This window comes from Bos taurus, chromosome 16 (assembly GCF_002263795.3).
Source record: "Bos taurus isolate L1 Dominette 01449 registration number 42190680 breed Hereford chromosome 16, ARS-UCD2.0, whole genome shotgun sequence".
Taxonomy (NCBI): Eukaryota; Metazoa; Chordata; class Mammalia; order Artiodactyla; family Bovidae; genus Bos; species Bos taurus.
The window spans coordinates 12,772,620-12,795,832 of NC_037343.1; the positions used below are offsets into that span (position 1 = coordinate 12,772,620).

General features: G+C 41.9%; 1 long non-coding RNA gene across 2 annotated transcripts in view; it reads left to right on the forward strand.

Annotated features, from left to right (window-relative positions):
• The first annotated feature begins 15,884 nt into the window (after positions 1-15,884).
• LOC107133222 (uncharacterized) overlaps positions 15,885-23,213 on the forward strand; it is an 85,088-nt gene continuing 77,759 nt past the window's right edge. The window contains exons 1-2 of one of the 2 annotated variants that reach the window (XR_009490818.1): positions 15,885-15,961; positions 19,984-20,046. This is a non-coding gene — a long non-coding RNA (uncharacterized lncRNA). The remainder of the gene's footprint in view (positions 15,962-19,983; positions 20,047-23,213) is intronic. The other variant, XR_009490817.1, reaches the window with a different exon arrangement.

Below are 23,213 nucleotides of genomic sequence, written 5' to 3' on the forward strand. Positions count from 1 at the left end.
TGTGGACAGTGACTGTAGCTGTGAAATTAAGACACTTTCTCCTTGGAAGGAAATCTATGACAAATCTAGACAATGTATTAAAAAGCAGAGACATCACTTTGAAGACAAATGTCATGTAGTCAAAGCAATGGTTTTCCCAGTAGTCATTTTTGGATGTGATAACTGGACCGTAAAGAAGGCTGAGCACCAAACAATTGAATTGTGGTGCTGGACAAGACTCTTTTGAGAGTTCCTTGGACTGCAAGGGGATCCAACCAGTCAATCCTAAAGAAAATCAACCCTCAATATTCATTGGAAGGACTGATGCTGAAGCTGAAGCTTCAATACTTTGGCCACCTGTTGCAAAGAGAGGACTCATTGGAAAAGACTCTGATGCTGGGAAAGATTGAGGTGAGAGGAGAAGGGGGAAGCAGGATGAGGTGATTAGAGAGCATCACCAATTCAATGGACATGAATTTGAGGAAACTCTGGGAGATATATGAAGACAGAGGAGTCTGGTGTGCTGCAGTCCATGGGGTCACAAAGAGTCAGACAGGACTTGGTGACTGAACAACAATCACAACCAATGCCTTCACATTGTTTTTATAAAAATGTTTGTTTTGAGTTTGTGATTGTTATCTATAGGAGGATCATTCCCACACAGGTCACTTTACCATTAGGTTTTCAGAACTGGAACTTTCCTCTTTTTTTAAGGTATACTCTATTTGTTTAGTCTTCAACAGTTTCACTAAGACATGACCAGGTGTGAGTTTTTAGAATTATTCTGCTTAGTGTTTGCTAAGATGTTTAACTGATATAGGTCAATTTCTTTCATCAATTTTTGAGCATTTTTGGCCATCATCTCTTCTAATGAGTTACTTTCCTATTTTTTCTTGTTCTTGTATTAATTAATTCTCTCTTTTCTCTTCTGGTGAAACTTCAATTAATGTATGTCAGAAAGTTTGGTATCACCACATAGACCTTGAATAGTCTCTTCTTTTTCTTTTTGTACATCAGTTTTGATAATTTCAGTTGATCTGTATTCAAGAAAATGACTTGAAAATCCACTGTGTCCAGTTTCCTGATTAGCCACTGAAACTGTGGTGGTGGAGAAGACTCTTGAGAGTCCCTTGGACTGCAAGGAGATCCAACCAGTCCATCCTAAAGGAGATCAGTCCTGGGTGTTCTTTGGAAGGACTGGTGTTGAAGCTGAAACTCCAATACTTTGGCTACCTGATGCAAAGAGCTGACTCATTTGAAAAGACCCTGATGCTGGGAAAGATTGAGGGCAGGAGGAGAAGGGGATGACAGAGGATGAGATGGTTGGATGGCATCACCGACTCAATGGACATGAGTTTGGGTGGACTCCAGGAGTTGGTGATGGACAGGGAGGCCTGGCATGCTGCGGTTCATGGGGTCGCAAAGAGTCGGACACGACTGAGCGACTGAACTGAACTGAAATTTTTATTTCTGATACTACATTTCTTTTTTTCTAGCATGTACGTGTATTTGTTTTTTAATAGTTTCCATCTTTTTGCTGTATTTCAGCAACAGTTTCCATGTATTGAATAATGCCATTTCTACTAGATTCTTTTAAATATTTATTATAATATTTTGAATTGCCTGTGATAATTCCAACATGCCATCTGTGTGCTTGTTTCTATTGACTATTTATTCTTTTAAACAGATCACTTCTCACTTTGGATGATTCAAAATTCTGGACTTTATAATGGGGATTGAGATTTAAAGGCTAGTAAAGACTGAAGTAATATTATTTACTACCCTCTGCCCCTGAATCAAGACGTTTTTCTGTCAAGCCTCGAGCATTGACAACTAAATCAGTATAACCTGGTTAATTTCAGCTGTCTCTGCTTTGCTAAAGCTTTAGTAAGGTTTAGATCACTACTGACTTCAAACGTTTTGAAGGCTGGATCAGGACTTTCCCTTCACAAGGACTCGGATCTGAGCTCTGGCAAGATCTCAAGGCTCTCCTCATACTTTACAGCCAAATTACTTTCTGTACCCTGGCTTCTAGACTTTTTAATTGCTCAGAGTACTCCTGGTTATTTATTCACACTCTTAGTTCTCTGACCCTTGGGAGATCTCTCTTCATCTTCCTGTCTCACCACCAAACTTCAGCAGCAATTGCTGGCATCCACCGAGAGCCTTAAGTGCCTCAGATGGACTTGCCGGGTCCTCAGGCCTCTGCACGGGTGCTTCTCGTAGGGAAGGCCCTGTGCGCCTTGCCCTGTCCCCAGCTGTACCTTCTTCACCTGAAGGAACTCTATGAGGAAATGGCGGGCTGGAGTGACTTGCTCCGAGGCCAGGGCTCCTTACGATTCTAATTCATTGCACCAGCCCTTGCTCGGTCACTGAGAGAGAACTGAAGAGTTTGGACTGTTTCCTCTGACTCTAGTCTGTGGTAGTTTTCTCCTATTTCTACACTATTTTCTCATAAAGGAAAGCAATTTGTCTCAAATCTCTACCAGGAAGAGCTCAACACTTTTTGGATTTTGTTCCTTTAGGTTTCTTTCCATCCTCAACTCTCTGATGATTTTAAACTATGTTTTTGGAGTTTAACCATGTATTCTCACTGGGGCTGGTCTCCTGTAATTTTTTACATGTTTCTTTGGAGCACAAGTTACAGTTAAATTTAATGTTCATTACAAAATAATTTAATAAATGCTCTTACTTGAATGGGGTTAGGGTAAATATTGTTTTAAATCCATAAAAGATGAAGGTTAATTTTACAGAAATTCTTTACGGTCAGGGAACCTATCTTTGAGAAATTCATGGCCTCATAAAGAATTAAAAATTTATTTTCATAGGGTGGGAGAAAGAGATGATAGGAACAGATTACTAAATCTTATAAAACAGACAGTGATATTCTTTTTTAAAAGAAATATTTATACTTTATCTCATTAAGTAAGAATATGTGTTAAAACAGACACATGCATATGTATACATATAAATTTATACATATATACATACATATTAAATTCTTTAAGAAGGAATTTAATACTTCATCCCACTTAACATTAATACACACTCATTATTAAAAAATCAAAAGGCATAGAAATATGTAAAATAGAGTTAATATTTCTTTTCCTCTTTAAAAATGATCACTGTGAACTTTTTTTATGTGTGTGAATATATATACTTTTTTTTTTTTTCATTTTCCCTTACTTTTAAATTATCTATACGGGCTTCCCAGGTGGCGCTAGTGGTAAAGAACCTACCTGCCAATGTAGGAGATGCAGATTCGAACCCTGGGTAGGGAAGATCCCCTGGAGAGGGCTTGGCAACCTATTCCATTCTCTGGAGAATCCCATGGACAGAGGAGCCTGGTGGGCTACAGCCCATGGGGTTGCAGATTTGGACATAACTGAAGTGACACAGCATGCAATACACAGAACTATCTAGATCTTTTTTCAAAATAGAAATTACATTAATAATTATACAACATGGTGTCTTTTAGTTGACACACATGGACAGAATGTCATTCCATTGTGTATTTTCCTAACCAATTATTTTCTCCAGAAAGCATCCCTAATTATGGTGCTTAAGCAAAATTGAAATAACAAATAATTAATCTCCAAAATATACAAGCAACTCATGCATCTCAATACCAGAAAAATAAACAACTCAATCAAAAACTGGGCCAAAGGACTAAACAGACATTTGTCCAAAGAAGACATACAGATGGCTAACAAACACATAAAAAGATGCTCAATATCACTCATTATCAGAGAAATGCAAATCAAAACCACAATGAGGTACCATAACATGATGGTCAGAATGGATGCCATCAAAAAGTCTACAAGCAATAAATGCTGGAGAGGGTGTAGAGAAAAGGGAACCCTCTTACACTGTTGGTGGGAATGCAAACTAGTACAGCCACTATGGAGAACAGTGTGGAGATATCTTAAAAAACTGGAACTAGAACTGCCATACGACCCAGCAATCCCACTTTGGGATACACACCGAGGAAACCAGAATTGAAAGAGACACGTGTACCTGAATGTTCATCGCAGCACTGTTTACAATAGCCAGGACACGGAAGCAACCTAGATGTCCATCAGCAGACAAATGGATAAGAAAGCTGTTGTACATATACACAATGGAGTATTACTCAGCTATAAAGAATAGCACATTTGAGTCATTTCTAATGAGGTGGATGAAACTAGAGCCTATTACACAGAGTGAAGTAAGCCAGAAAGAGAAACACCAATACAGTATGTTAAAGCATATATATAGAATTTAGAAAGATGGTAATGCCGACTCTATATGTGAGACAGCAAAAGAAGCACAGATGTAAAGAACAGACTTTAGGACTATGTTGGAGAAGGCGAGAGTGGGATGATATGAGAGAATAGCATCAAAACGTGTATATTATCATATGTAAAATAGATGACCAGCGCAAATTCGATGCATGAAGCAGGGCACACAAAGCTGGTGCTCTGAGACAACCCAGAGGGATAGGATGGGGAGGGAGGTGGAAGGGGGCTTCAGGATGGTGGGACACATGTATGCCCATGGCTGATTCATGTTGATGAATGATAAAAACCACCATAATATGTAAAGTAATTAGCCTCCAATTAAAATCAATCAATTAATTAATTAATTTAAAAAAGAAGTATACCAAGGGGGAAAAAAGAAATTACATTAATAATTGTACAACACAGTGTGTTTTAGTTGACATACATGGAGAGAATGTCATTCCATTATGCATTTTCCTACCCAATTATTTTCTCCAGAAAGCATCCCTAACTATGGTGCATTAAGCAAAATTGAAATAATCAATTTTTACTTTATTTTCTTCCAGAATATGACTTCAGTTCAGTTCAGTTCAGTCGCTCAGTTGTGCCCAACTCTTTGTGACCCTATGAACAGCAGCACGGCAGGCCTCCCTGTCCAAAACCAACTCCTGGAGTTCACCCAAACCTGTGTCCATTGAGTCGGTGATGCCATCCAAACATCTCATCCTCTATCGTTCCCTTCTCCTCCTGCCCTCAATCTTTCCCAGCATCAGGGTCTTTTCACATGAGTCAGCTCTTTGCATCAGGTGGCCAAAGTATTGGAGTTTCAGCTTCAACATCAGTCCTTCCAAAGAACACCCAGGCCTTTAGAATGGACTGGTTGGATCTCCTTGCAGTCCAAGGGACTCTCAAGAGTCTTCTCCAACACCACAGTTCAAAAGCATCAATTCTTCGGCGCTCGGCCTTCTTCACAGTCCAACTCTCACATCCATACATGACCACAGGAAAAACCATAGCCTTGACTAGATGAAACTTTGTTGGCAAAGTAATGTCTCTGCTTTTTAATATGCTATCTAGGTTGGTCATAACTTTCTTCGAAGGAGTAAGTGTCTTTTAATTTCATGGCTGCAGTCACCATCTGCAGTGATTTTGGAGCCTAAAAAAATAAAGTCTGACACTGTTTCCACTGTTTGTTTGTTTTTTTTTTTTTTGCCATGAAGTGATGGGACCAGATGACATGATCTTAGTTTTCTGAATGTTGAGCCTTAAGCCAACTTTTTCACTCTCCTCTTTCACTCTCATCAAGAGGCTCTTTAGTTCTTCTTCACTTTCTGCCGTAAGGGTGGTGTCATCTACATATCTGAGGTGACTGATATTTCTCCCGGCAATCTTGATTCCAGCTTGTGCTTCCTCCAGCCCAATAGAATGGGAAAGACTAGAGATCTCTTCAAGAAAATTAGAGATACCAATAGAATATTTCATGCAAAGATGGGTACAATAAAGGACAGAAATGGTAGGGAACTAACAGAAGCAGAAGATATTAAGAAGAAGTGGCAAGAATACACAGAAGAACTGTACAAAAAAGATCTTCACAACCCAGATAATCATGATGCTGTGATCACTCACCTAGAGCCAGACATCCTGGAATGTGAAGTCAAGTGGGCCTTAGGAAGCATCACTATGAACAAAGCTAGTGGAGGTGATGGAATACCAGTTGAGCTATTTCAAATCCTGAAAGATGACTCTGTGCAAGTGCTCCACTCAATATGCCAGCAAATTTGGAAAACTCAGGAGTGGCCACAGGACTGGAAAAGGTCAGTTTTCATTCCAATTCCAAAGAAAGGCAATGGCAAAGAATGTTTGCACTCATCTCACATGTTAGTAAGGTAATGCTTAAAATTCTCCAAGCCAGGCTTCAGCAATACATGAACTGTGAACTTCCAGATATTGAAGCTGGATTTAAAAAAGGTAGAGGAACCAGAGATCAAATTGCCAACATCCGCTGGATCATGGAAAAAGCAAGAGAGTTCCAGAAAAACATCTATTTCTGCTTTATTGACTATGCCAAAGCCCTTGACTGGGTGGATCACAATAAACTGTGGAAAATTCTTCAAGAGATGGGAATACCAGACCACCTGACCTGCTTCTTGAGAAACCTGCATGCAGGTCAGGAAGCAACAGTTAGAACTGGACATGGAATAACAGACTGGTTCCAAATAGGGACAGGAGTATGTCAAGGCTGTATATTGTCACCCTGCTTATTTAATTTATATGCAGAGTACATCATGAGAAACACTGGGCTGGAAGAAGCACAAGCTGGAATCAAGAATATCACTTAAGCTCACCCAACTCTGTTCCCTATGGTTACGGTTTGTCCCATGTTTCTCAGATGTCTTATAGCCTGCATTAGCTATGCATTTCCCTCCACCAGAAACCACACTGGGGAAAATTGTTAGCAATGACACTGCTTCCCATACCAGGATTTGTCTGAGCTCCACTGCCATTGGCAAAGTGAAGGGGTTCTTATTGCCAACTGGGTAACAAGAGATTCAGTTCTAAAATCCTGTCTTAGAGTTTGCTTTCATAGACCATACATGGCAGCATTGCTTGCAGTAAGTTAGGTCTCTTGGGTGCAAATTCTGTGATGAAGCTTAGCATGCAGGATATTTACTACGTAAAGCTCTGGGGAGAAGAGGGATTGGGAGATGAGGCAGCCGCTGACCTGGCTTAGAATCAACAATGCCTTCTACAATGGTTTTATTTCCATGGTGACTATGGCTCTCTGATGACCGAATGAACTGTCCTAAGTCGAAGCAATAGGTACCCTGAAAAACGGCATGAAATAAACCACGCAGAGAGAACAGGGTACATCATGCCTGATCCTTTCCCTTTTATAAACCATTTTTTTGAAGCTTCTCATAACCATCGAAGGTAACAAGTGAAGAGTGTGCTATTTTTTGTATAATTACTAATTCATGATTTCATATATATATAAGATCCATTTCAGACCTTTCCAGTGATTTCTAGTGATGCTTAAACTGTTCCACAAACTAGCCCACGAGAACTGCTCTCATTGTTTCCAGTGTCTCTTTGCTTTGACCCCTATGATCTTTGACAGCTTTCTTGCTTTTAAGCACAAGATGTCACAGCTTTATTTAACATATTTTTTTTCCACTCAGGCCTGGAATCAATGTTTCCCAAGGAGCAAAATAAAGTTCCAACACCAGAATCGAAGCCCCAGAGGTGGTCTTTGCTACTCATTTCTTGCTGCTTCTGGAACTTCTCAGTGGACAGGTACTTACATAATATGTGTATTTTTAAAAGATAAATAAATATAGGTAGGTGTCATCAGCTCAGGCTACGGTAACAAATAGCATAGGCTAGATGGTTTAAACAACATTTATTTCTCAGTTCTGGAGAATGGGAAGCCCAAGATCAAGGTGCCAGCAGATCTGGTGTCTGGTGCGAGCCCACCTCCTGGCTTGTCGGTGGCGACCATGTTTCATCATCACATGAAAGGGGATGATGTCATTTCTTTCCTGTCTCTTCTTATGAGGGCTCCCTCTTAGGATCTACTGACCTCCCTGGAGCTCCATCTTTAAATATAACACACTGGAGATTAGAGTTTCAACATGAATTTGGGGGTGGGTGGTGGATAACAAATATTCAGCCCATAATTGAAGTATTTTTTAGCAAAAAAAAAAAGTGTATATCCAAAATGATTTTTCTATTTCAAATGTTGGTTACAGTGTGTTAATTTATCTGTTTTTATACTTTTCTTCCCATAATTTCTTATATCAAAAATCTTGGTGACTCGATGTTAGCATAATTGCTTATTTGATTTATCCTATAACCTACACAGGCAGTAATTTCAAAATAACAATGGCAATATCATTAACAATAAAGCTATTGACTGCGGCTTGAAATTTTCTTGTGGTGGTTTTTATCCTGAAGATGTATCTCTCTAGCGATGGACAGTAAACATACTGCATTTTAAAGTTATTTGAAGTAATTCTCTGTGTGTTTATGTCAACAATTTGTTACAGAATTAGATTCTTTTTTTTTTCATTTTTATAAAGTGCTTAGCTTTGTATTTCTGAAATAATTATACATATAGCTTATGTGACAAATAGATTCAAGGGATTAGACCTGATAGAGTGCCTGGAGCACTATGGATGGAGGTTGCTGACATTGTATAGGAGGCAGTGATCAAGACCATCCCCAAGAAAAAGAAAAGCAAAAAGGCAAAATGGTTGTCTGAGGAGGCCTTACAAATAGCTGAGAAAAGAAGAAAAGCGAAAGGCAAAGGAGAAAAGGAAAGATATACCCACCTGAATGCAGATTTCCAAAGAATAGCAAGGAGAGATAAGAAAGGTTTCCTCAATGATCAATGCAAAGAAATAGAGGAAGACAATAGAATGGGAAAGACTAAAAGTCTCTTCAAGAAAATTAGAGATACCAAAGGGAACATTTCGTGCAAAGATGGGCACAATAAAGGAAGAAGTGATATGGATATAACAGAAGCAGAAGATATTAAGAAGAGGTGGCAAGAATACACAGAAGAACTATACAAAAAAGATCTTCATGACCCAGATAACCATGATGGCATGATCACTCACCTAGAACCAGACATACTGGAATGCAAAGTCAAGTGGGCCTTAAGAAGCATCACTACGAACAAAGCTAGTGGAGAAGATGGAATTCCAGCTGAGCTATTTCAAATCCTAAAAGATGATGCTGTGAAAGTGCTGCACTCAATATGCCAGCAAATTTGGAAAACTCAGCAGTGGCCCCAGGACTGGAAAAGGTCAGTTTTCATCCCAATCCCAAAGAAAGGCAATGCGAAAGAATGCTCAGCCTACTGCACAACTGCACTCATTTCTCATGCCAGCAAAGTCATGCTCAAAATCCTCCAAGCTAGGCTTCAATAGTATGTGAACCAAGAATTTCCAGATGTACAAGCTGGATTTAGAAAAGGCAGAGGAACCAGAGATTAAATTGCCAACACCCACTGGATCATAGAAAAAGCAAGAGAATTCCTGAAAAACATCTACTTCTGCTTCATTGACTATGCTAAACCTTTTGACTGTGTGGATCACAACAAGCTGTGGGAAATTCTTAAAGAGATGGGAATACCAGACCACCTGACCTGCGTCCTGAGAAACCTATATGCAGGTCAAGAAGCAACAGCTGGAACTGAACATGAAACAGCAGCCTGGTTCAAAATTGGGAAAGGAGTGTATCAATTCTGTATAATTGTTGCCTTGTTTATTTATTTTATATGCAGAGAACATCATGCAAAATGCCAGGCTGAATGAATCACAAGTTGGAATCAAGATTGCCAGGAGAAATATCAGTAAACTCAGATATGCAGATGATACCACTCTTATGGAAGAAAGCAATGAGGAACTAAAGAGCCTCTTGATGAAGGTGAAAGAGGATAGTGAAAAAGCTGGCTTAAAACTCATTTAAAACACTTAAAACATTTTTAAAACATTTAAAAAACTAAGATCAAGGCATCAAGTCCCATCACTTCACAGCATATAGATGATAAAATAATGGAAACAGTGACAGAATATAGTTTATTTTCTTGGGCTCCAAAATTGCTGCAGATGATGACTGTAGTCATGAAATTAAAAGACACTTGCTCCTTGGAAGAAAAGCTATGACAAACCTACACAATATACTAAAAAGCAGAGATATTACTCTGGCAACCAAGGTCCATCTAATCAAAGCTATGGTTTTCCAGTAGTCATTCATGTATGGATGTGAGCTGGACCATAAAGAAGGCTGAGCTTTGAAGAACTGATGTTTTTGAACTGTCGTGCTGTAGAAGACTCTTGAGAGTCCCTTGGACTGCAAGGAGATGAAACCAGTCAATCCTAAAGGAAATCAACTCTGAATATTCATTGGAAGGACTGATGCTGAAACTGAAGCTTCCATACTTTGGCCATTTGAAGCGAAGAGCTGACTAATTGGAAAAGACCCTGATGCTGGGAAAGATTGAAGGCAGGAGGAGAAGGGGACTACACAGGAGGAGGCATTGGATGGCATCACCGACTCAATGAACTCAATGAGTTTGAGCAAGTTCCAGAAGATGGTGAAGGACAGGGAGCCTGGTGTGCTGCAGTCCATGGGGCCACAGTCAAACAACAACAAAGGCTTTTGCAGGGTTCTCAAGTTTGTACATATACAGACATTCAGTTGCTATTTCTGGTTCTTGCCCCACAGTAACCATTTTTAAATAGCTTTTGGTTTGTCTTTATATTGCTTCACGAGAGTAAATTTATATCTTTATTCCTGATTTGAAAGCATTTTTTTAAATTTGAAAAGTAGAAGGACTTTCACACACAGTCATGTAGTTGTATGTCCTGGTTCTGTAGTGAGACAGCTGTACCATACAGGAGATTGCTTCCTTTTGTGCTAATAGAGACTCAGAGCATAGGACTTCTAGTTAGAAAAATCAATTATTACAAATCTTCAAGGAGACATACTGGAATATTATAATAAAAATAGAATATGATCTCATTCATATAGTGCTTTTCAGAATATATAGCAATTTCACTATGAATTAATTAATTGATTTTCACAATAATCTTTTGACTTTATCTCCATTTTACAAGTCAGAAATTGAAGCCTAGGGACAGAAATGCTTTGTTCAAGGACTTGCATTTACTTGTCAGCTAATTACTGATGGAGATTAGGGAAGAATTCAAGCTATCTGCCTCTAGCTCCACGTTGTAATGATGCTGCTTCTCAAATTACTTGCAAATACACATGAAACCCTTGTGTCTTAAGCCATGTCTTCTGGAGTTGTTTACATCACTCCAAGTAAATTTTTGAAGTAGGAAACCTTCTACTTCCTTTTTGAAGATTCACAGAACAAAATAACATTAAATCAAGTCTTTGAAAATTTCTGCACTTTTTGAAATCTGTGTAATGTTGTATTTTAAATGTTTCCAATTTTATAGACCATAGAATACCCGCCAAGTCCCCTGAATCTGGACTAAGCCTGAAAGGTGTCAAAACTGTAAGGCTTGTTCAAGTGTGGGTGAGTGGATTTCATGGCAGCTTCAATAAGCAACTATTTTTTTGACATAGACCATGCTTGAGAATTACATTTGGTTTAGATGGACGTCTATGATGTGTCATGTCAGAAGCCGAATTTTGAACATCAACTGTGTTGCAATTTGATCCAGTCAATTCTTTAGCAACTTAATCAGGCCCCATTTTTTTTTTTTAAAGACATTTACTGGTAATGTTTTCCTCATAGAAAACTTCACCCATATTTAGTTAACAGACTAACAGGAGAATCTACAGCAGCTGAGAGGTGCTTCTGTGTGTTCCTAGCAACGGGGAAACCATGACACAGCAGGGCCTCAGCAGGAACTGTCTGCATTTTGTCATCTGTGATGAGGTAAGTTGATCCTGGAGATAAATGAATCTGAGATATAAAGAAGGATTTACCCCTGGAAAATATGCTCTGCACTAAAACAGTGGTAAGTGTGGATGTGAGCAGAACAGAACACATGGTAATAGAAAGTCTTGGGTTTTCAGAAAATTTATGTACAGAGTAATAAAGAATGAATACTACAGTTCTTTTAATCCAATTTTCTGTTGATGGGCAGGACTGTGTTCCCTCCTGGTTGTTTGACCTGAGGCCAAACTATGGTGGAGGTACTGAAGATAATGGGGACCTCCTTCAAAAGGTCCCATGCATACACTGCTGTGCTGAGTGCCCCCGACCCTGCAGCAGGCCACCGCTGACCCGCGCCTCTGCTGGGGACTCCTGGACACTCACAGGCAAGTCTGGGTCAGTCTCTTTTGGGGTCACTGCTCCTTTCTCCTGGGTCGTAGTGTGTAAAAGGAAATTTGTGCACATCAAGAGAAAATTGGATTAAAGATTTACTGAGCAAGGCCCAGCCCATCAGAACAAGACCCAGTTTCCCTCTCAGTCAGTCTCTCCATCAGGAAGCTTCCATAAGCTTTTTATCCTTATCCTTGGCATGACATTGACATTGAAGTCACTCAGTCGTGTCCGACTCTTTGAGACCCCATGGACTGTAGCCTACTAGGCTCCTCCGTCCATGGAATTTTCCAGGCAAGAGTACTGGAGTGGGTTGCCATTTCCTCCTCCAGGATATCTTCCCGACCCAGGGATTAAACCCGGGTCTCCCGCATTGTAGGCAGACGCTTTACCATCTGAGCCACCAGGGAAGTCCTTATCCTTAAGAGGGCCAACAGAACAAAAACCATAATCACAGAAAACTAATCAAACTGATCACATGGACCACAGCCTTGTCTAGCTCAATGAAAAAATGACCATGCTGTGTAGGGCCACCCAAGACAGACGGGTCCTGGTGGAGAGTTCTGACAAAATGTGGTCCACTGGAGAAGGGAATGGCAAACCACTTCAATATTCTTACCTTGAGAACTCCATCAACATTATGAAAAGGCAAAAAGATACTACACTGAAAAATGAACCCCCCAGGTTGGTAGGTGCCCAATATGCTCCTAGATATCAGTGGAAAAATAACTCCAGAAAGAATGAAGAGATGGAGGCAAAGCAAAAACAACACGCAGTTGTGGATGTGACTGGTGATGGAAGTAAAGTCTGATGCTGTAAAGAACAATAATGAATAGGAACCTGGAATGTTAGGTCCATGAATCAAGGCAAATTGGAAGTGGTCAAACAGGAGATAGCAACAGTGAACATCGACATTTTAGCAATCAGTGAGCTAAAATGGACTGGAATGGGTGAATTTAACTCAGATGACCATTATATCTACTACTGTGGGCAAGATTCCCTTTGAAGAAATGGAGTAGCCATCATAGTCAACAAAAGAGTCTGAAATGCAGTACTTGGATGCAATCTCAAAAACGACAGAATGATCTCTCTTCGTTTCCAACGCAAACCATTCAGTATCACAGTAATCCAAGTCTATATCCCAACCAGTAATGCTGAAGAAGCTGAAGTTGAATGGTTCTATGAAGACCTCTGTCCATGGCAAGAATACTGGAGTAGGTTGCCATTTCCTTCTCCAGGGTATCTTCCCAACCCAGGGATGGAGCCTGAGTCTCCTGCATTGGCAGGTGGATTCTTTAGCACGGAGCCACCTGGGAAGCCCAGAGAAACACTGGCACCCTTGTAAACTGAAGTCACAGTTCACCTTACTGTGTAAACCCAAAAACCAGAGAGATTTGATCGGGAGGTGGATACAGACTTCGTCTCTTTAAAACATTCAGAACCCTGATATCCTTTAAATTAGGATGCAGAGAAATACAAAACAAAATGGATTTTGTAAGCAAACCAGAAAACCACAGTTGTGAGGAAAATTTTCACAGAATGGGATTTCAGGAGCTAAGAGGCGGATCAAGTGTTCTGTTGATTGCAAATCATGGGGTAAGCCGACATCGCCTGGCCAAGCTGTGGAGTGTCCCCAAAACTAGAACTGTAGCGAAGGCATCCAGTGTGTTTTGAGATAGGATGGTAGTGGTTTAGTCACTAGGTCATGTCTGACTCTTGTGATCCCATAGATGGTAGCCTACCAGGCTCCTCTGTCAACGAGGCAAGAATACCAGAGTGGGTTGCCATCCGCCTACTTCGGGGGATCTTCCTGAGCCAGGGATCGAACCTGCATCTTCTGCATTGGCAGGCAGATTCTTTATTTCTGACCCACCAGGGGAGCCCTTTTTATCGGATATCACACACCAAAGTGGAGAATAGACATGGAAAGTTAGGAAGGGCAAAGTCTAAGGATTTAGGAAAATGATTTTAATCGACACAATATTTATAAAATTATTAAAGAATTTAATTTTTGAATGAAGATACTGGGAAATCAGGTTGAATAATTAAAACTGATTATTTTCAACTCACTTTCCATATTTATTGGAAATTTACAATGAAACTTATATGCATATATTTTAAAAATCATTCTAGAAACCAAGTCTCCATTTCAATGTTAGATTTTGGAAAAGGAACAGCAAATTAAATCCAAAGATATAAAGGGAGGAAAAGAATATGATACCAAAGAGATTAAACAGAGCAAACACACAGTCAAAAAAAGAGTATTAGTAAAGTGAAACTTGCTAAATTAAAAAGATGAATAAAATTGCTGAACCCTTAGCACATGTGTGTAATGCTGAAAGATAGACAATCTCCTTTCACGCAGAAACAAGGCTAGCATGGCGTCACTACCTTGTCTCCTGATAGTGGAGGCCCCGAGGAACACATTAAGAAAAAGAAAACACTTTAATGCTAGCACAGTAAGAAACTGGCATTCTGTGCATAAGATATAATCATGAAGTGAAAGTGAAAGTGTTAGTATCTCAATCATTTCTGACTCTTTGGGACACCTCGGACTATATAGCCCACCAGGCTCCCCTGTCCATGGAATTCTCCAGGCAAGAATACTGGAGTGGGTTACCATTCCCTTCTCCAGGGGATCTTCCCAACCTAGGGATAAAACCTGAGTCTCCTGCATTGCTGGAGGATTCTTTAGCATCTGAGCCACCAGAGAAGTCCAAGATATAATCATTTATACAGAAAATTCAAGGTTTTACACATAAACAGTATCAACAAAAGAGAGAATGTAGCAAGTTTGCTGACTTTAGCCAGTGTGCAGAAATTGTTGTATTTGCATACACCAGTAACACAGTTAGAAATTAAACTTTAAGAACAAGGTACTATTTAAGAAAACATAAAAATTCCTAATTCCTAATTCTAGGTGCAAGAACTCTATGTAGACCATTTTAAAACATGTTCTACAAGAATTCTATGTAAAACATTGTAAAACATTTTCAAAACAATTCGATATATTGAATTCATGGATCTTAAGACAATTCATCCTTGTAAAGGTGGCAATTTTAAGAAAATTTATTGATACCCTTCAGTCAAAATCCCAGTAAATATTTGTTGTTTGGGGGGTTTGTTTTGTTAATGTGTGTGTGTGTGAAAAAGCGGTTTTTGTTTCAAAGTTGGTAGCCAGTTTTCTTACAAGTCTCATGTATTACCCAATTTTTAAATCCCGAGCACTGCATCAACTGCACTTGGTGGGTCAGAGGGCCCATTCATCGCAGAAGGTGCTGGCACCCGACTCCAGTACTCTTGCCTGGAAAATCCCATGGACGGAGGAGCCTGGTGGGCTGCAGTCCATGGGGTCGCTAAGAGTCGGACACGACTGAGCGACTTCACTTTCACTTTTCCCTTTCATGCATTGGAGAAGGAAATGGCAACCCACTCCAGTGTTCTTGCCTGGAGAATCCCAGGGACGGGGGAGCCTGGTGGGCTGCCATCTCTGGGGTCGCACAGAGTCGGACATGACTGAAGCGACTTGGCAGCAGGGCCCATTCACGTGTTCCCAGGCCCCTGTGTGCCAGGCACTACATGTGGTCACTGTGGTACCAAGGTGCGCTTCTGCCTTGTTCTAACGATTCATGGATGGTTTCATTCTTTTCCAAATTAAAACAAATCCATGCATGTGTTGTTACATAGTTTTGCTTTAAAATTTATATAGGTCTGTGGTGGAAAATGTGCTTATCAATTTTATGAAACTAATAAGCTAAAACAAATGCATCATATTTTAGCTAAAATTTGTTCCCTTACATACGAAGAGTCATTGTTCTACTCTTTTCATTGGTGGCTGCCACAGGAAAAACTGAAAAAATGTGACTTCTACCCATGTTCAAAAAGCAGACAGACCAAGAATCTCGTGCCTTGTCTGGTAGGTACTGATTTTCTACTGTATCTGTCTGCCCTCTAGTGGTTGTAGAGCAAAGTCCAAGGAAAAGTTCTGTAGGTCAGAATCAGGTGATTAATTTTTGAGAAACATTATTATTTTAATTTAGCCTGACTTTCTGTGTAATGTATTATACATTTAGAAATCTGGGACACATCAATAGTTTAGACATGGGCACAAACTTGTTCAGTGCTCTTAAACATAGTGTTATCAGGTACACAAGATTTTTGTTATTGTTTAGTTGCTAACTCCGGAGAAGGCAATGGCACCCCACTCCGGTACTCTTGCCTGGAGAATCCCAGGGACGGGGGAGCCTGGTGGGCTGCCGTCTATGGGGTCGCACAGAGTCGGACACGACTGAAGCGACTTAGCAGCAGTAGCAGCAGAAGTTGCTAACTCATGTCTGACTCTTTTGTGACCCCGACTCTTTTGCGACCCGGTGAATTGTAGCCCACCAGGCTCCTCTGTCTATGGGATTTCCCAGGCAAGAATACTGGGAAGAAGAATACTGGGAGAAGAATCCATTTCTTTCTCCAGGGAATCTTCCCAACCAAGGGATCAAACCCATGTATTGATCCATTGGCAAGTGGATTCTTTACCACTGAGCTACTTTTTAGCTAAATCCTAAAAGACTCATGTCAAAATAAAAATTACATTACAATGGAACCAAATCAAAATGATAATTATAGATAAATTGTTCGAGCTCTTACACATTGTGCTAAGCCCTTTGCATATATTTTCTGATTTTATCTGCACAGCAGTCAGGTAGCAGGTCACCATTGTACAGAGGGAAACTTGGGCTTAATGTGACTAAGATCAAGTATGTGATATCACTCATATGTGGAATCTAAAAAATAAAACCAGCTGGTGAATATGACAAAAAGGAAGCAGACTCACAGGAGGGGGAAGGAAATGGGGCAAGATAGGGATAGGTGGTTAAGAGGCACAAACTGCTGTGTATAAAACAAATAACAAGGATGTACTGTATAATACAGGGAATAGAGGCAGTATTTTAGAACTACAAATGGAATATACCCTTTAAAATTGTGATACACTATGCTGTACACCCGGAGAAGGCAATGGCACCCCACTCCAGTACTCTTGCCTAGAAAATCCATGGACGGAGGAGCCTGGTGGGCTGCAGTCCATGGGGTCGCTAAGAGTCGGACACGACTGAGCGACTTCACTTTCACTTTTCACTTTCATGCATTGGAGAAGGAAATGGCAACCCACTCCAGTGTTCTTGCCTGGAGAATCCCAGGGATGGGGAAGCCTGGTGGGCTGCCATCTATGGGGTCGCATAGAGTTGGACACAACTGAAGCGACTTAGCAGCAGCAGCATGCTGTACACCTGTAATTTATAATATTGTACATGAACTATATCTCAATTTTAAAAGTTAAAAGAGGTCAAATATAAATAATAATAATAATAGCTAACAAGACTCTTGAGAGTCCCTTGGACTGCAAGGAGATCCCACCAGTCCATCCTTAAGCAAATCAGTCCTGAATGTTTATTGGAAGGACTGATGTTGAAGCTGAAACTTCAATACTTTGGCCACCTGATGTGAAGAACTAGCTCATTGGAAAAGACACTGATGCTGAGAAAGATTGAAGGCGGGAGGAGAAGGGGACAACAGAGGACGAGATGGTTGGATGGCATCACCAACTCAAAGGACATGAGTTTGAGTAAACTCCAGGAGTTGGTGATGGATAGGGAAGCCTGGTATGCTGCAGTTCATGGGGCTGCAAAGAGTCAGACATGACTGAGCAACTGAACTGAAATGAACTGAATAGCTAACATCTTTCAAATAATGTTTAAGTGCCCCAAACCCTGTTAAGCGCTTAGTAGGTCTGTATTCAGCAGAAGAGACTCAGCACTCACCTAGGAGGGCTCCCACCTCCGAGGTTCACCCTGATGCCAGACCACTAGCCTCAGATCAGATCAGATGAGGTCAGTCGCTCAGTCGTGTCCGACTCTTTGCAACCCCATGAATCGCAGCACACCAGGCCTCCCTGCCCATCAACAACTCCCGGAGCTCACTCAGACTCACGTCCATCGAGTCAGTGATGCCATACAGCCATCTCATCCTCTGTCGTCCCCTTCTCCTCCTGCCCCCAATCCCTCCCAGCATCAGAGTCTTTTCCAATGAGTCAGCTCTTCGCATGAGGTGGCCAAAGTACTGGAGTTTCAGCTTTAGCATCATTCCTTCCAAAGAAATCCCAGAGCTGATCTCCTTCAGAATGGACTGGTTGGATCTCCTTGCAGTCCAAGGGACTCTCAAGAGTCTTTTCCAACACCACACTTCAAAAGCATCAATTCTTCGGCGCTCAGCTTTCTTCACAGTCCAACTTTCACATCCATACATGACCATAGGAAAAACCATAGCCTTGACTAGACGAACCTTTGTTGGCAAAGTAATGTCTCTGCTTTTGAATGTGCTATCTAGGTTGGTCATAACTTTCCTTCCAAGGTGTAAGCATCTTTTAATTTCATGGCTGCAGTCACCATCTGTAGTGATTTTGGAGCCCAGAAAAATAAAGTCTGGCACTGTTTCCACTGTTTCCCCATCTATTTCCCATGAAGTGGTGGGACCGGGATGCCATGATCTTCGTTTTCTAAATGTTGAGCTTTAAGCCAACTTTTTCACTCTCCACTTTCACTTTCATCAAGAGGCTTTTGAGTTCCTCTTCACTTTCTGCCATAAGGGTGGTGTCATCTGCATATCTGAGGTGATTGAGATTTCTCCCAGCAATCTTGATTCCAGCTTGTGTTTCTTCCAGTCCAGCGTTTCTCATGATGTACTCTGCATATAAGTTAAATAAACACGGTGACAATATACAGCCTTGACGAACTCCTTTTCCTATGTGGAACCAGTCTGTTGTTCCATGTCCAGTTCTAAGTGTTGCTTCCTGACCTGCATACAAATTTCTCAAGAGGCAGTTCTAACTGTTGCTTCCTGACCTGCATACAGATTTCTCAAGAGGCAGATCAGGTGTTCTGGTATTCCCATCTCTTTCAGAATTTTCCAGTTTATTGTGATCCACACAGTCAAAGGCTTTTGCATAGTTTTTCTGGATGTTTTTCTGGAACTCTCTTGCTTTTTCCATGATCCAGTGGATGTTGGCAATTTGATCTCTGGTTCCTCTGCCTTTTCTAAAACCAGCTTGAACATCAGGAAGTTTACGGTTCACATATTGCTGAAGCCTGGCTTGGAGAATTTTGAGCATTACTTTACTAGCGTGTGAGATGAGTGCAATTGTGCGGTAGTTTGAGCATTCTGTGGCATTGCCTTTCTTTGGGATTGGAATGAAAACTGACCTTTTCCAGTCCTGTGGCCACTGCTGAGTTTTCCAAATTTGCTGGCATATTGAGTGCAACACTTTCACAGCATCATCTTTCAGGATTTGGAATAGCTCAACTGGAAATCCATCACCTCCACTAGCTTTGTTCGTAGTGATGCTTTCTAAGGCCCACTTGACTTCATAAAGTCCGGACAGCAGACTCAGTCTGCTGCAGGAGACCTCCAGCTCCGACACCTCGCCTCTCAGCAGAGGTGGCCGAGCTGCAGGAACAGGGTGTCTTGCTCCTGGTCCAGTTTCTGGCTCTGGTGGACAGAAGAGGACTCATGCCAGAGGCCTAGGTGCCAGGGGAGCGATTGGGGGAGAGGGGAGGTCAGCTTTCCGGCCTCAGTGGACCAGCAAGGAGCAGAGGGAACAGGTGGGGTGGATGCGGGGAACCGACCACATCACCCACGATGTCCTGTCTGTCCAGGCCCCGCAGAGCTCTGATATTTGTGCTTCTGTATTTTGTAGATGAAGGGGAGAGGCTCCGCAGCTGAAATGATAGCCTGGAGGGTCAGGAGAGTAAACGGTCCCTCCTTTTTTTCAAAGCACGGGCCTGTCCCGCGCTTCCTGATTTGACCGCGTGAGTTAGCGTGCGTTCTAGGTTAGAATAATGTGGGAATGGTGACCTGCAGTGGACACGTTTTTCTTCATCCTTTTCTCAGGAAAAAACCCACAGATTCAAAGAGAAGTGCATTGAAGATGCTGCTCTCCTGTTCCCTCCTTGGGTGAGTTGGCTGCCAGGCTTGGGATAAATAGAGAAAAACACATGCAGCTCTTCTGCTTGGGGTCTTGCAGGAAAAACAAGTATGTTCACTTGCAAGCTTGCCAGGCAGATGGAGCTCCCAGTGTTGCTGGCTCAGCTGGCATTTTTGTAGGAATCAAGGGGTTTCATCTAGAGGGAATCAGAGGTGGTGGGGTGGTGGTGAGGGAAGTGGCAGAGTGGCAGATACCGTTCCCCTCAGTCCAGCCGGGCTCACCTGTGCTCCATGTGCTCAGCGGACGTGGTTCTCAGCTTCACAGGGTGGTGTGGATCCACAGCAGGCCAGTGTGACCTCTCACCTCTGGAATAAGGACCCTGACAGAGGGCCCATCAGGACTGAAAACAGAACTGCAGTATTTTGTGGCAACCTTTGCACAGTCATTTCTTGACTGTGCCTTAAGAAAATGCCCTTGACTCCTGTGGATATTCCTGGGCAGCAAGCGAGAGGTGGGGATCCTGATTGTTGTATCTTTTGAGGCACAGTTGTTTGTGTGTGTGTGTGTGTGTGTGTTTGTATATATATGTCTGTATGTGTATATATATATATGTTTGTATATACACATATTTTTGCAAGGCTAGTTGAAAGCATTGGCCTTTGTCCTCATCCAAGAGTACATTGGAAGCATTTGGGAGCTTCTAAAAACTTCATAAGCTAATGCTACATCCGTGGTGGCTGTAATTTAATGAATCATAATAGAAAGAAAGAAAAGAAAATGGAGTTGCTCAGCCATGTCCAACTCTTTGCAACCCTATGGACTGTAGCCCACCAGGCTCCTCTGTCCACGGGGGTTCTCCTGGCAAGAATACTGGAGTGGACTCCCATTTCCTTCTCCAGGATATCTTCCCAACCCACAGACCAAACCCAAGTCTCCTACATTGCAGGCGGACTCTCTACCCTCTGAATCACCAGGGAAACCGGAATGGGGCTCAAAAATGCACATTTTGAAAATTCTCTGGCATGAGGGTGAGCTCACCCTCACTGTGAATCATTAGCTTAAAATGGGTAGTACTGTGATATCTTCACAAGGAACTGAAGTCAGATTCGGAGTTGTAACGACAACTTAAATAAGATTCAGTCACAAGTTAGTGAAGTCAGTTTCCTGAATTAGAAATAGGTCGTTTGGATTTTGGACCTGGAGATTTAAAAGTGTCAGAATCAAGGATGTAATATTTGTAGGGAAATTATTTCTTGCCTTTGATAGATACCTGCCATTTTTTAAAAGGGCATGCCTATTAAAGAGCTAAAGTGCCCTCTAGTGGCTCAACTCTAAATTACATTTTAGTGAAAAGATTTATGTGAAAAGGGCGAGGGGAAAGAATTCTTTGGAGTCCAGGGTTTTTAATTCACAATATTAGAAGCTGTGATTTGAAAATGAGATGGGGATGCCATGAGATGCATCTTATATCTGAAATTTCCTGCCAAAATTGGTGTTAAATTATTTCCACTCTCAAACGTCAGGTGCATTAGGGGTGTGTCTCACCTCTGGAGGTCCGTGTTTCACTTATTGTAATCTGGGCTGGCCTCCTTAGACTCACTTCCCACTGAAAGGCACCAGGATTATATCTTCTGAGTTGACACAGAAGAACAGTCACATATTTTTGGAAGTCTTTGTTTGTTGATCATGAGGATCATGCATTAATTTAGCCAACAAATACTAATCCAGGAGCTCTTTCGTGCCAGCGCTGCCCTGGGCCTTGGGATTCCAGAGGTCCACTAGACAGAGGGGCCTCTGTTCTCAGGGATGTGTGTGAGGTGTGTGTGGAGAGAAGACCAACAAGACCCAAGTCACACCCCGCCCAGCTCACAATCACCCCTCGATAGTAAACGCCATCCATGTAGACCATCTGGTGTGCTTTGAGGGGCATAAATGTGGGGGTGCTTTAAGATCTGGTGGACGGGCCGGCAGCAGGATCATCAGGGAGAGACTGAGGTGCCATTGGAGAGGAGCTATGAAGGAAGTCAGCTGAGTGGAAAATAGGAAAAGAACAACCCACAGGGAAAGAGCAGAAGGGGAAGCGTTGAGTGTGTTTCCAAGGAGAGGACAGAAAGCAGAAAAGCCTACGGGCAGTGAGGAATGGGGTGAATGGAACAAGAGGAGACTGCTGCCAGCCGGCCTTGTCTGCGGTGCTTGTTCCAAGCTAATGAGCCCACCATTGAAGGTTTTAATGAGCGAGATGTGGAGTGAGTCAGCCGGATTTGCATATGTCAGTCCTGTGCTATGGGGAGTATTGATTGAATGAGGCAAGAGGAGAAACCCATCAACTAGGAAGCAATAGCAACAGCCCAGGCAAGAGACTGAACTCAGGTGGTAGACTTGCAGATGCAGAAAAGTGGACAGGTTTAAGTGCACAGGTGTTCGGGGGGGAAATAGGCAGGTCTTGTTAATGACTTAGATGTGAGGGCTGAGGGAAGGAGGACAGAGGATGACTCTGCAGTGCCAAGGTCCAGCCCCAGCTGATCCAGGGAGTTCGAAGGGGAGACGGAGTTGGCGAATACATTGGCTTTAATTAGATATTAATTAGAGATATAAAGGGGAGAAGGCAATGGCACCCCACTCCAGTAGTCTTGAGTCAGACACGACTGAGCGACTTCACTTTCACTTTTCACTTTCATGCATTGGAGGAGGAAATGGCAACCCACTCCAGTGTTCTTGCCTGGAGAATCCCAGGGATGGCAGGGCCTGGTGGGCTGCCGTCTATGGGGTCGCATAGAGTTGGACACGACTGAAGCGACTTAGCAGCAGCAGCAGCAGAGATATAAAAAGTAATAGAATGAGGATAGCTCAGTAGGAAAATTCAGTGGAGAAAAGAGGCTGAATAGCTTGGTTTACGTGGAAAGCTAATAATTCCAAGGCAAGGAATTTACGTCACCTACATAGGTCGCAGGCGTCCTCCCGTTCTCCCGAAGGAGAGGAGACACTAAGGCCTCCCTGGTCAGATCTTAGAAGCCCAGGCATAATTAGTAGGCTTGACGAGCCTCCACATTCCAGATAATTCAGCCAGAAGGTGAGAGAACGAGCGACATGGGGAGACCAGTCTTTCGAGGAATTGATCCCATTCTTTATTTTCCAGGGTCTGTTTTTATACACTGAGATGTTATACAAAAGTCACGCGGGGACAGCAGTCCTGACT